We start from the raw sequence: 15,468 nt of genomic DNA on the forward strand, positions 1-15,468 counted from the left end.
TTAACTCCAGCCGTGCTACCCACTCGTTTGGAACTTACACTCTCAACCAGGGCCAGCTTTAGACATGTGGACGTCTGGGCAAGCTAGTCATTTGGCACCCCATCAAACCAGTATTCTTTAAGTGTTTGTTTGACATTTATTTAGTGGGGATGAAGAGAGACTGATATTCTATTAATAGCAGTTGTGTAGAGAAACAGATTCACTTACTAATTCATGTCCACCGACTAAAACATTTAGGGATCTGAAAATTTTTCAGGAAAGCAATTCTGACTTCTGTTCTCAAAGGATGGTGTTTTTTTTTTTTTTCTTTCTTTCTTTTTTTCACCCTCTTGAAATTTTCCAAGTCATTGAAGAGGCATATTGAAGGTTTAGATTTAAAACTGAAAGAAGAGGACCTAATGTATAACACGATGACTACAATTGATAACACTGTAGTATTGTCTAAGGGAGATTTGCTAAAAGAGTAGAACTTAAGTGTTCTCATCACAAAACAACAACAACAATAAAACCAACATGGTGATAGAATAATAAACTCAATGGTGAGAATCCTTTCACGGTCCATACGTCTATCAGATCATCATACTGCACACTTTTTATTATTTTTTTTTAATTGAAGTATGGTTGATTTACAATGTTGTCTTGGTTTCAGGTGTATAGCAAGATGATTCAGTTATACATATACATATATATTCTTTTTCAGATTCTTTTCCATTATAGATTTTTACAAGATATTGACTTTAGTTCCCCATGCTACATAGTAGGTCCTTGTTGTTTATCCCTTTTATATATAGTAGTGTGTATATGCTGGGCTTCCCCTGGTAGCTCCACTGGTAAAGAATCTGCCTGCCATGCAGGAGACCCCGGTTCGATTCCTGGGTTGGGAAGAGCCCCTGGAACAGCTACCCACTCCAGTATTCTGGCTTGGAGAATTCCATGGAGGGAATTCCATGGGGACCCCAGCAGGCTACAGTCCATCGGATCGCAAAGAGTCAGACACGACTGAGCGACTTTCACTTTCAGTGTTTTGCTAACCCCAAACTCCTAATTTGTGCCTCCCCACCTTTCCCATTTGGTAATCCTAAGCTTATTTCTATATCTATGGGTCTATTTGGAAAGTTCATTTGTATCGTCTTTTTAGGTTCCACATGTAAGCAATGTCATATTTGTCTTTCTCTGTCTGATTTACTTCACTTAGTATGATTATCTCTAGGTCTATCCATGTTGCTGCAAATGGCTTTATTTCATTCTTTTTATGGCTGTGCATTTGAAGTATATCATGATTTTATTTGTCGATTATACTTCAATAACACTGGGGGAGGGAGCTCAAAGGAATAAAATGCCTTTGTTCCTGGTAAACAGCAACACACCACACATCATTTAGTTCCAGAACTTCCCCCCATACCCCCGAGACCACAGCTACAGGTGTGCATGGAACACATGTGTAGCAAGTCTCAGCCTGGAATCGTGTTCTCTTTTGATGCTTCATCCCCCTTAAGGGAGCAGGCTGATTGGCTTTTAGCCTTTTGTGTGAGTGGTCATGAGAGGAAAGCCAAGTCCTCCCACAACATCTTCCTACTTTATTTCAGTGTGGTTTTGCCCCCCTGCCCCTAGAGCTCTGTCCCCCCAGGAGCTGCCTGGCTGTTTAAGTTGACCCTGCATTCAATTTTTGAATTTTAAATGCTTTCTTCTGTCAGAAAAATCATTTCCCCACCATGCACCCCTGTGTGAAGAGTGAGCATCCTTTCTCGCAGGCCCCCTCGGATCTTCTGCAGCGGGTGGTAGGGGGAAGGGGATGTGTGAGTCACAGCTGACCTTCTCACGTGGAAGAGGTGACATCCTGGGAGAGGTGCACACCGTGGAGGGGAGTCACGCTGAAGCTGGCTTGCCTTTGACTAAACCTTTTGGCAGGTTTCCTGACCCCTCAAATGAGGAGATGGGCACAGATCTCCCAGAGGGGTTGGAGGTGTTGTGATGAAAGCTAAGAAGCAGAACAGAGGAGAAGTCCTGCAGAGGCAGGGCATGTATGCCAGGGCAAGCCAAGGGTTCTGATGGGATGGAGCCAGGGAGCTGGCGAAGTTAGTGTGTCCGGGAGGGGAACTGGCATCTGGGCCACCTGGGATGTTTCGTTCTTCAGGGGTTGCACATGGAAGTGCAGGGCAGAGAAGGAGCCTCAACCCCTGCGGGCCGGTCCCAAAGAGGAATTCACAGCATTTGCCGAGGCTTCCCCCGGAGGGAGCGTGGGACTGCAGTGGGGTGGGCGGCGTGTGAAAAGTCGTTTGCAGCCACACTTCCCACCACTGTGCCGTCGCTGGTTATCTTTTCACCTCCCTAGTTCGCTTCTCTTCCTCCTCTGAACTCTCACTATCTGTGCCCTCACGCTGCAGTGTATCACTTTCATTTTTCCGAGGCACCATGAAACCCCCCTCTTCTTTGATTTTTACCTCGGGTGTCCCTGGTTGCCCTGGTGCCTGGCCTCAGCCCCAGGAGGAGGGTTGCTCTGGAGTTGGGTTCCTGCAACAGTCAAGGCTTCTGCCTTCCCTTCTGTCATGGTCACTGGGAGGCCTCCTGGGCTGCTGCCTGCCCCCTGGGCACCATGCATGGGAAGCACCGATGTCAGACAAACAAGAATGCGTCTTTGTAACCAGAAGTGGGGTCTGGCCGCTCGCAGCTCAAAAACCAGCAGAGAGGCCGGGTTGGTGGAAAGGAAATGGATGCCAGCAGACGGGGATCGGGGAAGGCGGTACACTTGTCCAAAGGCTGGCTTCCCCTCCCCCACCATGCTGCACCAACAATCAGAGGGCAAGAGCTTTTATAGACGGAGAGAGGGGGCTCCAGGCAGAAACAGCAGAGTCAGCTCTGATGCTCATCTTGAGATTGGTCTTCAGCGGTCTGACCAGCAGTCATCTTGGTTGTCTTAAATATAGTTAATTGTCAGTTCCAGGATTGTCTCCATTTCTTTGAGGCCAGTTCTCAGAATTGTGGCAGCTTATGTCCTGGCTTGTGTCTGGTCATCGTGTAGTTAACTTCTTCCACTTAGTGGGGGTCTCTGTCTGCAAAACAGCTCCCAAGACATGGCTGGGAATGTTACCTAGAGCCCTTGAGGAGGAACTGGGGGTCCTTGACTATGTTTAATGACTAAACTATTATTATTTGGTCTCCTTTGACTGTTTCCCTTTTATTCTTTGGCTCAAGTTTTTCCACAGACAAAAGGCAGGCTGTGGGCATGGTTGTGGGGTGTGTGGTGGGCAAGAGCCATAGGGGTGCTGCTCCGTTTCATGTTGAGCTGCACACATGGTTCAGGGGAGCATCTTGTGTCCTGGGGGGAGCCCTGGATTGGGTGGCAGCTTTCATGGTGCCTGCGCATGTTCTATGCTCTTGTAGGCTGACTGCACCCCGGGACTCCCTGGAAATCTGTTTTTCCACCTCTTTTCATTTTGTTGTGAGTGCTCGTCTCTGGCCTCTGGTGGAGGTGGGCCTCTAGCCACATACTGCCCAAGTTCAGGGGCTTGATTAGAAGGTGAGAGTCATCTGCATCTCCCCGAGAGGCTGACCATGACCCCGACCCAGGCATCAAGATGCTGGCTAACTGCTGACCGAGAGCTCCGGGCTGTTACGTCCCGCCCCTCCGCATCCCTGTCTCCCACTGCCTCCCCTCTGCAGTCTGAGGTCCTGAGGTCCCGAAGTCCCAAAGGTTGATGGGTGAAAAGCCTCAGGTTTGAGGCTGAGAGTGCCACGCTGGGCTTCTGAAACAAGAAAGCTTCCCATATGTGCTAGAGATGTGGGTTTGGGTTCCTCGAGCTGTCTTCCTAAGCAGAGGGAGTCATGGGCGGTGTTGGGTGGATCAGCCTCCAGGAACGCGTCCTGGAAGGAGTCCCTTTTGTCAAATGAAGACTCCTTTAGCCAGGTGTCCCACTCCTGTCCTCTGGTCACGTCTGGATTTCTCTGGCATTACTCAGGATGAGGCCCGGCCGCGTGGATTTCCCAGTGGGCTCTGAACAATCAGAGCAACCAGGTGTCTCACCCCTTCGCCCTCTGGGCTTCTCCCTGCAGGATGCTGGCCAGGCTGTCCTGGTGCCTGATACCCTTCTGTGGGCCTCGAGAGTAGGACGTCGGCGCTGCCTTCCCACGCAGACCCGCAGGTAAGGACTGCCCCGCCTCCCAGCTGTGGAGTTTGGGGGTGCAGGGGCTCAACTGCCGTTTCATCTTCTGTAAATATCTGACTTTGTCTGATTTACATGCTGCTGCTGCTGCTGCTAAGTCGCTTCAGTCGTGTCCGACTCTGTGCGACCCCATAGACGGCAGCCCACCAGGCTCCTCCGTCCCTGGGATTCTCCAGGCAAGAACACTGGAGTGGGTTGCCATTTCCTTCTCCAATGCATGAAAGTGAAAAGTGAAAGTCAAGTCGTTCAGTCGTGTCTGACTCTTAGCAACCCCATGGACTGCAGCCTACCAGGTTCTTCCATCCATGGGATTTTCCAGGCAAGAGTACTGGAGTGGGGTGCCATTGCCTTCTCCGCTGATTTACATGGGGTAGATTATATTCTTTGATCCTGCGTCTTGTAGAGGTTGACTCCTCTTCACCTAGCAGGAAGGACTGACCTTCTGTCTGTGGTAGCTTTGGCTTCCCCGGGGCAGCCTGTGTTACTCTCCTTTGTACAGGGCACCCTGGGGGTGCTTCTCTGCTTTTGGCTCCCTGGCTCAGCCTGGCCCTCCCCACCGCAGTCAAAGAGACAGGGCCAGAGTTTTGGGGCTTCCAGGGTGAGCCTCCCAGGTGGTGCTAGTGGTAAAGAACCCGCCTGCCAATGCAGGAGACATAAGAGACAGGGGTTCGATCCCTGGGTCAGGAAGATCCCCTGGAGGAGGACCTGGCAACTCACTCCAGTGTTCTCACCTAGAGGGTCCTGTGGACAGAGGGGCCTGGCCGGCTACAGTGCATGGGGTCGCAAGGAGTCGTACACGACTGAAGCGTCTGAGCACGCGGTCTGAGTGCTGGTTTGCCGTGTCTCACAAGTTGTGGTTGGCAACACGGAAACAACAGTGTGAGTGTTTTCGGGTAACCACCTCCCTGGAGGAAACTGAGGCCGGAGGCTGTGATGAGCTGGGATCCTCTATGGGGTCAGAGCCAGTAGCGCATCCCCCAGGGGCTGGCCCTTTCTCTCCTTCTGCCCTGAGGTCTCGCAGGAGCCCCCATGCTGGCTTCCGATCCGTCTCATCCCATTGCTGTCCTGAGTCTCAGGGCCCGGCCTCCCTCTGTCCCCTTTTTGTCACACCCAAGGCCTCCGGTGGGCAGAGCAGCTGAAGTGATGTTGCCTTTTGCTTTCCTGAACATCGATGAACCCTTCTCCCTGTGTGCTGATTGGCTGGTTTGAGCTTTGGGGCTCAGAGAGGGGACATTCCATGTGGGAGACTAACCTGGAGGGAGAAAAGGGAGCACTCAAGTCTGGTTTCTGCTGTGTCGGCTGGGCTATGGGTTGTGAACGCACTGCCTCTGCTGAGCACACAGGAACCTGTGCAGAGGCCCTTGCCTGCCTGCGTGCTTAGTCGTGTCCGGCCCTTTGGACTGTAGCCTGCCTGCCAGGCTCCTCCATCTGTGGGATTTTTTCAGGCAAGAATACTGACAATCCGCTTTACATGAGGCAGCTGAAGCTCAGAGAGGGCAAGTATCTGGCTCAAGGTCACACAGCTAGTCAGTGGTGAGCTTGGCACTGGACCCCAAGTCTAGACCCCATGCACATGACGTGGTTTCCCAAACACAGCTGGGCTTCCCCATGGGCTGGGGGCTGGCTCCAGGTAAGTCCCCCACCCTACGTCTCCCCTCCCCCACCACACCTCGCTTGGGCTTCCTCTGCTCCCTGGGCACACGGGGCCCAGCACACAAGGCCACAGCCATGGGCCCACTCACTGCCGTGTTTCACCGTGGGCTGTCTCCTCTAATTGCTCACCCGTTTTTGTTGCTGTGAAAAGGCCTCCAAGTGCTAAGAAGGGAGAGTGCTGTGTTGTATTTTTTTTTTCTTTTTCTTTTTTGTGTTGTATTTTTTGTTCTGTTGTTTTTCGTGAATTTTCTCCAAGGTGTCTCAAATGGGTGTTTGGGGAAGGAGTTGACATGGGGACACGGGGCCCTCTCTGCCTCCCCGCGGCCACTCGCCCTCCTGCTGGCTGCGGGTGGGGGCCTGGTGAGCCCTCCTCAGCCCACATAGCCCAGCCTGAGCTCTGACATCAGCTCATGTCAGTTGGAGGGGCCCTGCTCCCACAGAGCCTTCGCTTCCTGTTTCCTCTTCTACAGGAAGGGGGTTCTTGTCCTTCCTGATGGCCTCGCACCGTTCCGTGGTGTTGCGGACGGTGGGCTTACAGCCTCCCCTCATCTGCAGGTCCTCACTTAGAACTCCTCGGGGCACTCCCTTGGTGGTCCAGTGGTTAACTCTCTGCCTTCCAGCGCAGGGGACGCAGGTTTGATCCCTGGTTCAGGAACTAAAATGCCACATGACTCATGGCCAAAAAGAAACCAAAACAAAAAAAAAGAATAAGAAAAATAGAAGCAATATTGTAACAAATTCAATAAAGACTTTAAAAATGGTCCACATCAAAAACAATCTTAAAAAAAAAAAAGAACTCTTCAACTTCTCTTGTTTACCCAGCAAACATTTACTGAGTACCCAGTGACAACTGGGTACCATCCCAGGTGCCCGAGACACAGCTGTGCAGTCTCCACCCCTGTGGGGTTTCTGCCGTGGTGTTGGCCCAGTGCCCGCTCTGCCCTCTCACCTCTGTGCTTTGCATATACTGTTCCAGCATCCTGAGGTTCCCCCTTCTGGGCTCTACCCTGGACCCCCAGACAGTGGAGACAATCATGGTCACGCCTTACCTGCCTTTGAGCTCTTCTTGGGAGTTTGTGGCCTGGTCAGACATGGAGACCACTGGACCCTGAATGGCAAGAGGCTGGGGGTGGTGTGGAGTGAGATGGCCCTTCCGAGAGGGAGACCAACTCCTCATCTCCTCTGCAGGGGGCTGGAGGAGGAAAAGGCTTAAGGAGCAGGGTGTATTTTTAGAGAAGCTCCTTGCTCCAGAGGAACCCAGAGCCCTTCCTTCCAGGAGGTGGGGGTGGGGTGGAGGGCGGGCAGGGGGCAGCTGGAGTTGTCTTCTCAGCTCAGCCTGGCCGAATTCGCGTTCTGCGTCCGCTGCCCTGACTCAGGAGCCGTCCACCCACAGGAGGTCTGCCTCTAAGAGGGGGTCCCAGTGGCGAGAGCATCTGCTCTCAGCCCTGCCTCTCCCCAAAGCAGAGGACGTTTGCCGTCCTGAGCAGGTGAGCAGAGCTTCTAGCTCTTGGGGTGGGGGCTAGTTCTTGGGGTGGGGGCTCAGCCGGGGTCCCAGGGCCCAGGCTCGGAGTCGGTCATTTCCTTCCTGTCTCCCCAGCTGGCGGGGAGGGGCACTTCCTGCCATTGTCGCCACTGCCCACCAAGGCCTCTGCAAGGTCACTACTGTCTCCTGGAGAGGAAGAGAGCTGATGACAAGGGCAGGGACCTCAGACCACAGCCCCAACTGACACACTGTTCGTCCACACCAGTCCGCACCACCGAGCTGGCCTCCCCGCCTCCCCTCCAGCCCCTGGGTGGAGGCTGAGGGAGGGGTAAGGTGTCTTTCTTTCATTTGTGGAAGCTGTACAACCCCCTCTGCACCCCAGCCCCACATGGGAGGGTTGGCTGACAGTTCCCGGGTTGTAGGTCTGCTGGGTCAATGAGGGAGGCCACGAGCATGCACGGAGGGGTGGGGTGGGGAGGGGCAACAGGAGCAAGGACTGGGGCTTGTCCTGTGGTCCTTCGAGGTCCCCCCACAGTGCTTAGGAATCAGCTGGGCAGGATCTGGTGTCCTCTCTCTGTCCCTTCCTGACCGCTCCCATCCATACTCCCTTTTCTTTCCTTTTTAAGCACTTGTTTATTTTGGCTGCACTGGGTCCTAGTTGCTACACACAGGATCTTCCATCTTAGTTGCAGCATGCACACTCTTTAGTTGTGCCGTGTGGGATCCAGCTCCCCGACCAGGGATCGTACCCGGGCCCCACGGCATTGGGAGCTCAGAGTCCTAGTCACTGGACCACCGGGAAGTCCCCTATATTCCCTTTTCGCCTGGCCAGCCCTGCCCAGACTCGGGTAGAAAGTGGAGGGGGCTTCCACTGGAGCCTGACCCTCCCTTCTTTCCACGTTCTCTGGGGAAACTCCCCAGCCCACCACCCTGCCGGGAGCCTTGTCCTGCCGAAGTCCAGCCCTTCCGCCTCCCATTTCATCCTCTCCTCAGGAGCCCCGGGCACCCACTCCCTGGGTTTGCCCTCTTGGCCTCGGTGACACATGTCTTCCCCAGAACACGCTTCACCTTCACCCATGGGGCAGGAGCTGCGCTTCTTGGGCCTTGTTTCTGGCCTCTGCTCCTGGTCACTTGTGGACGTTCACCCAGGCACCTTTCAGAGAGCCAGGCTCGAGGGCCCTCGGCTTGAGCGCACTGGGGTCGGCAGGGCAGGGTGGGGCGAGCAGCTGGCTCGGCTTCAGTGGTCAGGCTGGGGTGCCCCTGGAGCTCTGTCCACAGGCTCTTAGCACTGCCACCCCACTTCTGGCTGCCCTTTTCTCTCTCTTCCCCTGTGTCAACCTTTCCCTTGTTCTTTCTTTTAAAATTAATGGATTATCTTTGGCTGCACTGGGTCTTCGTTGCTGTGCATGGGCTTTCTCTAGCTGCTGTGAGAAGGGACCGCTCTTCCGCCCGGTGTTCGGGCTTCCCGTCGAGGTGGCCTCTGCTGTTGCAGTGCACACGCTCGAGGGCACTTGCACCTCAGTAGTTGTGGCTTCCAGGCTCTAGAGCGCAGGCTTAGCAGTGTGGCACACGGACTTAGCTGCTCTGCAGCGTGTGGAGTCTTCCCGCACCAGGAATCAGACCCATGTCCCCCCCATTGGCAGCAGGATTCTTAACTCCTAGGCCACCAGGGAAGTCCTCCCTGGTTCTAATGAAGAGCCCACCCCTTGAGTTTTCCTTCCTGTGCTTTCCCCTCGATGGGTGTCTCATGCACTAATGAGCTTTGTTTATAACCCTGTCTTGCCCAGCAAGGAAGCATCTGCTTATGAAATGACCCCCCACACCTCCCAGGGACCAGACCAGGTCTGTGTCATTTCCTTGCTTTGTCCCTCCACATACTTCCTGAGCCTTGAACCTGCCTGAAATAATCACTTTGATTCTCGGAGACAGCGTCCAGAGCTTGAGATTCTCAGAGGGCCTCTGTTAAGCTGGAGGGTCATATAGCCTGAGACCGTTTTTCTTAGTAGCATGTCCAGACCACCACAAATGATCAAAACCTATTCATTCAACATGTATTTAGTGAGTAGCTGCTTTTCTGGGAGCTGGGTATAAAGACGTGATAAAACTTTTAAAACTCTGGCCCTTCTGGGCTTATAGTCTAGCAGAGGGGTAGACATACAATATACAAATATGCAGTAAACTATATAAGTACATCAAATGGTGATCACAGCTAAATAAACAGGGGAAGAGAAGGCCTCTCCGGTCAAGGACATTTAAGCAAAAGCCTAAAGAGGTGAGGGAGAGAGCTGGGAGGTTATCCCAGGCAGAGACAACCTGTGCAAAGGCACTGAGGCAGGAGCTTGTCCAGGGTGCTCAAGAAACCTGAGTGAGGGAGTGAGGGAAGGAGAGGGAGGTTGGAGAAATACGAGAGCCCGAATCCAGCAGGGCCTTGAAATCCTGTCTGGACTTTTACCTTGATTAAGTAAGGTATGATACCACTCCAGAGTTTGATCAGAGAAGGGCCAGGATCCAATCTGTGCTTTAAAAGGATGGTTTCTGGCTACTGTGTTGAGAACAGACTGGATGGGGTGAAGAAAGGAAGCAGGGAGACCAGTGGGGAGACACACGCAAGAGGCGAGATGTCAGGTGTTGGGCCAGGGTAGCAGCAGTGGTGGGGATAAGAGAGTTGGGCTCTGGGTATGTTTCAGAGGGAGAGCTGGAAGGAATCGCTGAGGAAAGAGGTGGTCCTCATTGTGTGCACTTTCTTCTTTTTTTTAAAAAAAAATATTTACTTATTTGGCTGCACTGGATCTTGGCTGCGGCGCACCGGGGGTCTTTGATCTTTGTGGCAGCAGCGGGATCTTTAGCTGTGGCATGCAGACTCTTAGCTGCCACATGTGGGTCTACTTCCTGATCAGGGGTCGAACCTGGGCCCTCTGCATTGTGAGTGCAGAGTCTTAGCAACCTAGTCTGGAAAGTTCCTGTGTGGGCTTTTAAAAACCAGGTTCTCATGGATTTGAAAGGATCCAAGAGATCATCTAGGCCTCCCAGGAGGCTCAGTGATAAAGAATCCACCTGCCAGTGCAGGAGATACAGGAGGCTCAGGTTCGATCTCCGGGTCAGGAAGATCCCCTGGAGAAGGAAATGGCAGCCCACTCCAGCATTCTTGCCTGGAGAATCCCATGGACAGAGGAGCCTGGGGGGGCTTCAGCTCACGGGGTCTCAAAGAGTTGGACATGACTTACCGACCGAGCACATAAGAAGACGTCATCTAGTGCAACCTTTTCACTTAACCTACAGAGCCAAGACTGGGCTTCCGACCCTGAGTCCACAGTGTTTATAGCTGAACCAGTGGTGGCTCTGGAAGGAGACCTGCGGAGGTGTGAGGTTCTCAGGGAAGAAGGCCCCTGACACTGCAGCCGAGCATGGGGTCCTGGCAGACTTACTGGCTGGCAGGAACCTGCAGTGTAAGCTGATGATTCTAGATGCTCTGGGCCTTTAATGGCTCTCTCTGGGCCCGCATTTTGATCTCAGTTGGGCTGAAGTCTTGGTGGTCATGTCTGAACTCTTGGGAAGATCAGAGGCAATGCTCTTATGCATTTTTTTTTTAATTGGAGTGTATTTGCTTCACAATGTTGTATTAGTTTATGCTGCACAGCAAAGTGAATCAGCTATACCTCTACATAGATCCCCTCTTTTTTGGACTTCCTTCCCATTTAGATCACCACATAGCCCTGAGTAGAGTTCCCTTGTGCTATTCAGGATGTTCTCATTAGTTACCTATTTTATACATAGTAGAGTACGTATGTCAATCCCAGTCACCCAGTTCATCCCACCCAGTCTTCCCCCCTGATGTCCATATGCTTGTTCTCTATGTTTCTGGCTGTATTTCTGCTTTGCAAATAAGTTCATCTATACCGTTTTTATAGATTTCACATATGTGGGTTAGTATGTGGTATTAGCTTTTCTCTTTCTCTGTGCATGTTTTTGAAGATTTTATTGAGCTAGTACTAAGGTGACAGCCCAGAGACAAGGTGTCCTTGCTCTGGAGGAGCTAACAGTTTGAAGAGACAGACAGGTGGACCAAGCATGCCCCCTTGATCATGGATAATCAGGCTCAGGTGTGAGGCACGTGCAGGAGCTGTCCAGGCCTGGGCTCTCTGTCCCAGGATGGATTCTATGAACAGCCACCACAGTCACCAGATACCTCGGGGAACACGAGTCAGAGCCTCCTACACGCTTAGTGGTCTACTTAAAGCCACAGTTCATCCCTTATAAGAAAGGGAGCAAGGAGGGTAGGTGGGGGCTGGGATCTCCCTGCCTACAGCTGTGTCACCCATCACAAGCTGCGCTTAAAGTACGGGGGTCCCTGTGCAATCCCTGGCAGGCAACCTTTCACCTGGCAGTCCCAGGTGGTCCCAGGACAGGAGAGCGTGGTGCCTAGACATGGGGGATGGAGCTGGATCACTGAAGTGGGGCTTGAGCCTCAGTGGCCTGGTCTCACGCCTACCCCGGTCCTTTTGTTGGAGTTTACCTTGGGAGCTGGAAGAAGTGTGTGTGTGTGCTATGCTAAATCGCTTCAGCCATGTCCGACTCTTTGTGACTCCATGAACTATAGCCTGCCAGACTCCTCTGTCCATAGGATTCTCTAGGCAAGAATACTGGAGTGGGTTGCCATGCCCTCCTCCAGGGGATCTTCCCAATCCAGGGACCAAAGCCTCATCTCTGAAGTCTACTGCATTGGCAGGTGGGTTCTTTACCACTAGTGCCACCTGGGAAGTGAGGGGATGGCAAAAAACAAACAAAACCCAGACAGACTCCTGCCAGGGCCCTAGCCATTTAGTCCTTGCTTGCCCTGGGCTGCAGCACTTGCAGAGGACAGAGGGGAACCCTTCCTAGCCTCCCTGGGGCAATTCTCAGGATGGGACCCATTCTCCAGGACAATCAAGGTTGAGTGCTGTGCTCAGGGTGCGCCTGCGTCTGTGATAGGTTTCGGTATCTCTGACTCCTCAGTTTGCGGGAGGAAAGGGAGTCTGTTGGCTTGTTCCTGCAGCATGCTTTCCAGGAGGGGGGTTCCCAGATGAGAGGAGCTGCCTTAAGTCAGGTGATCATTCGAGTAACACAAATTAAGCACCTTCTGTGTGCCTGAGCTGTTCCGTGTGCTGGAGGTGAAAATAGAGCAGAGCTGTGCTTCGAGAGGCTCAGAAGGAGAGCCACGCCTCCTCCCTCGGTCGGTGGGTCACTCCTTCCCTTTGGTTCTCTTGTGAGTTATAAATACTCTCGGGAAGTGTGTTGCCCTTACTCCCTGGTACCTCCCTGTGCACAGGCTTATCCATTGGACCCAAGAAGCAGGCCAGGGCGACAGGATGAGATGAGGCGGCAGTGGGGAGCTGAGCTGACATCCCAGCAGAAGGACTCCTCCTCCAACATCACGGACCGCCCCAGGGCCAGCCCCATTCCCGTGACTCACGCTTTACTCCCATCGCGAGGGGACTTCTGAGGTCAGGAGTGTGTTTTCTTGAACCTTTAAAGTATCTTGCAAGAATGGCCTAGATTTGAAAAGACTAACCAGAGGAAAGAGAGCCCATGAGACAGCCAGTGTAGGGACGTCCCCGGTGGTCCAGTGGCTAAGATTCTGCGCTCTCAACACAGAAGGCCTGGGTTCCATCCCTGGTCAGGCATCCAGATCCCACAGACCACAACTAAGCATTCGCATGCACAGCCAAATAAATAAATGTTAAAAAAGACGGGGGCAGTGTAGAGTACCTTGCCCAGTGCCTGGTACTGTAGGTGCTCAGTGAATCAGTGTTCCTATCCCTCAGCCTCTGGCAACCACTCATCTGTTTTCTACCTCTGTGGATTTGCCTATTCTGGACAGTTCATGTAAATGGAATCCTACAATATGTGGTCTTTGGTGACTGGCTTCTTTCACTCACTGTGATGTTTTCAAGGCTCACGCAAATGGTAACCTGAATCGTACTTCATTCCTTTTTATCTCAGGATAACATTCAGTTGTGTGGATGGATACATGTATGCATTCATCAGTTAGTTGATAGGCATTTGCGTTTTCCCCACTGTTTTCTTTTCGGCTGAGCTTCAAAACCTGCAGGATCTTAGTTCCCCAACCAGGGACTGAATCGCTGTCCCCCTGCTCAGTGGAAGCTCAAAGTCTTAACTGCTGGACTACCAGGGAATTTCCCCCCTTCTTGGATTACCGTGAATAAGGCTGCTCTGAACATTCATGTATACATTTAAAAAAATATTTTATACGTACATTTTTATAATATTTATTTTTATTTATTTGGCCTCACGGGGTCTTAGCTGCTGCATGCAGGATCTTTAGTTTCAGTAAATGAACTCTTAGTTGCAGCATGTGGGAGCTAGATCCCTGACCCAGGATCGAGCCCAGGCCCCCAGCTTTGGGAATGAGGAGTCTTAGCCATTGGACCACCAGGGAAATCCCCCGTGTATATGTTTTTGTGTGGACCTACATTTCATTTCCCTTGAGTACATCCCTAGGAGGGAAATTGCTGGGTTATGTGAACACTCTCGTATTTAACATTTTGAGGATCTGCCAGACTTTTCCAAGGCGACTGTCCCATTTTTCGGTGCGCACTATTTTATAATGATGGTCGTGCAGAATTGTGTAGTGTGACAGTTAATGCAGGGTCCAGAGCCAAGCTGCCTGGGTTTAGAATCTGGCTGGGGGACTTCGGAAAGGTCCCTTCACCTTTCTCAGCCTCAGTTTCCTTGTCTATAAAATGGGGACAAGATTAGTGCTCACTACAGGTTGTCATGGGGATTAAATGAGAATGTCTATAAAGTGCTTGGTGGGGGCTGTATCTAGTTTTTGCTGTTGTAAGTATTTCCACCCCCACCTCCCAGACTGCAGGCACTGGGCACAAAGTAGGTACCCTGTCCATGATATTTTACAGCCTGGGTCCCCAACCTCTTGGATCTAATGCCTGATAATCTGAGGTGGTACTGATGTAATGACAACAGAAATAAAGTGCAGAATAAATGTAATGCACTTGAATCATCCCCACACCATCCCCTCCCCCCAGCCCCGGTCCATGGAAACACTGTCTTCCATGAAATCAGTCCCTGGTGCCAAAAAAGGCTGGGAACCACTGTTTTAAAGGATGCAGAATTTGCTTCTGGGGTACCCCATGTTTTGGTGCTTTTGATTCTTCTGATCACTCCTGGGAAAGCCCCCTAGATGGTCACTGTCTTGCACCCTGGGAGCTCCCTTCATTTGGAGGGTCTGACAGGGATCTGTGACATTAGGGGTGGCTTCAACTCCAAAAAGCATTTTGACCTTAGACCCAGGAACACAGGGAGCATTTGAGCCAGGCCTCCAGAATCGGGAGCAGTTTGGGTCACTCAGACCCAGCAGCGCTGGGGAGCCGAGACCCAACCCCATGAAGTGGCCCCCTGCTCCTCGGCAGCCCGGTTCCTGCTCTGAGGTCAACCTCTGGGAAGGAAGTGGCAGCCCTGGCAGGAGCCCTGCGGAGAGTCAGCCCAGTGATGGAACGTGTGCTTGGAGCCCCGCGCTGCAGATGTGGCCCAGAGTCCCCAGGACCTCGTTGGCCCCCAGGCACAGAGACGGGCCTGCTCCCTCGGCCGGGCTGTGGCCCTGCTGTCGGTGCCCTGGCAGAGCAGCAGCTCATCAACCTGGCAGCACTGGGTGTTCTCCAAGCGCTAGGAGAGCCTGGCAGCCCGTGTGCTGCCCAGATGGGGAGGAAGAGTCAGAGAGCACCCAGGCTTATCATTCACCTCGATTACTGAAGGCAGTCCAGTCTTTAGGAAAACAATTGGAGGGAGGTGAGAAAAAATGACAGCTCTGGGTGAGGGGGAGGAGGGAATTGGTTCACTCTCTCACCTGGCAGATGTTTACTGTGCCAGGCAGTGGGTCACAGGGAGGGAGGAGAGTGTGCCATCTGGGATCAGACACAAGTCAGAGCAAATAGTGCATCAGTAGAGGGAGGCACAGAGTGCCGCCAGACCAGAGAGAAGGCAGCAGCCAACTGCCTGATGGGGAAGATTTCATAGAAGGCGGGGGCATTTCCACTGGGTTTTGAAGGATGCATAGGAGTTGGACAGGAGCAAAGTGGGGAAGGCACGGGGAATAGCACGAGCTGATGCCTTTAGGACTCAAAGTGTGTGGTATTTTGGGTGGGGGGGTGGGGGGAA

General features: G+C 52.5%; 1 protein-coding gene across 1 annotated transcript in view; it reads left to right on the forward strand.

Moving 5' to 3' along the window:
- The first annotated feature begins 3,181 nt into the window (after nt 1-3,181).
- Nucleotides 3,182-15,468, forward strand: part of PITPNM2 (phosphatidylinositol transfer protein membrane associated 2) — a 120,624-nt gene continuing 108,337 nt past the window's right edge. The window contains exon 1 of the mRNA XM_040250619.1: nt 3,182-4,139. The gene's annotated coding sequence lies outside the window, so the exon portion shown is untranslated. The remainder of the gene's footprint in view (nt 4,140-15,468) is intronic.

The sequence above is a fragment of the Oryx dammah genome, unplaced genomic scaffold (assembly GCF_014754425.2).
Source record: "Oryx dammah isolate SB20612 unplaced genomic scaffold, SCBI_Odam_1.1 HiC_scaffold_12, whole genome shotgun sequence".
NCBI classification, from domain to species: domain Eukaryota; kingdom Metazoa; phylum Chordata; class Mammalia; order Artiodactyla; family Bovidae; genus Oryx; species Oryx dammah.